This window comes from Manihot esculenta, chromosome 4, assembly GCF_001659605.2.
Source record: "Manihot esculenta cultivar AM560-2 chromosome 4, M.esculenta_v8, whole genome shotgun sequence".
NCBI classification, from domain to species: Eukaryota; Viridiplantae; Streptophyta; class Magnoliopsida; order Malpighiales; family Euphorbiaceae; genus Manihot; species Manihot esculenta.
Genome location: NC_035164.2, coordinates 26,839,681 through 26,841,014, shown reverse-complemented (window position 1 = coordinate 26,841,014; position 1,334 = coordinate 26,839,681).

Below are 1,334 nucleotides of genomic sequence, written 5' to 3'. Positions count from 1 at the left end.
GCACTTCACCAATAGACTATCATTTTCAACTCGACTTTTTTTTTGCAAACGACCTCTTTCAAACCCAATTGAACTTGCCGCTGAAGGTGATGGTTCCATATTCTAACTTCAATCAAATGGATGCTAAAATTTTCAATTTTTCCGATTGTAAAATGTTATAACAACTTAACATAACGGTTATTTTCTACTATAGATGCCCATTAATAATCTGTTATCTACGTAGCCAATAGTTGGGTCTCTATATTAATTTTAGACTTAGTTTTATGTAATTTATATCTATTTAAATTAGTTCAGAGGTTTATTTGTATCTATAAAAAGTTAAGGGGTTTAAATGGACTTTCATATATAGTTTAAGGGCTAAATAGTACCTTATGCCTTAAAAGAAAAAAAAAATTATTTAGCACTATGTTTGAAACTCTCTAGTTTATTTTTTAGTTTTAAAAAATACATTAAAACACATTTATAAAAATTTATTAATTATTTTTTTATTAATTTTAACCATTAAAAATTTTACTATTTACTTCCTTTGATTTAAAAAAACTCATTAATTAAACTCTTATTTTTATAAAACGTATATTAATTAATTTTTTTTATATTAAAGATATATATTTTTTAATATTTAACCGTTAAAATTAATAAAAAGATTAATTAATAAATTTTTTAAATGTTTCAGACATTTTATTATATTTTCTTAAAACTTAGTGACCAACGAATGGATATCCTATAACATAAAAATTAAATATTAAATATTTTAAAATTAAGAAAAAAATAAAAAAATTACTATGAATGCATGAGTTTTAATAAAATTAACTATTAGGTTCCTATAATTCTAAACTCTAATTAAAATGTCTCTCACAATTTCAAAATAAAATTATTAGATCCTTATATTTATTTTTGTATGAAATATCTGGAATAGCTTTCACCTTTCCTCTAATTTGTAGCGTTCACTCCCTCAAATCCTTTGCAATCCTATACCAAATCCAGCATGATTCAATCCCTCCATCCCCTTTCCAGAAAATTCTTAAAATCAGCAAAACTCTCAAACAATTAATAATCAACCGACTTGAAACTCACCCCAGATCCAGCCAACGTAGTATCTATCCCCTTCATCTTCACGTTTCGATTTATGCTCCTCCATTGGTACACCATCCCATATGCTATAGACTAGACACTACTCCTTCAACGTCTCAATCTCTCTCTTTTCGATGCTAAAAAGCATTGATCGAAGACCCATATGCTCTCTTTCTCTTCATCGCAACTCAATTGATTGTTCCTCACGTATCTCCCATCGTCGATACTACATATTGCAAGTTGCTCCCTCAGCGACGTTACAA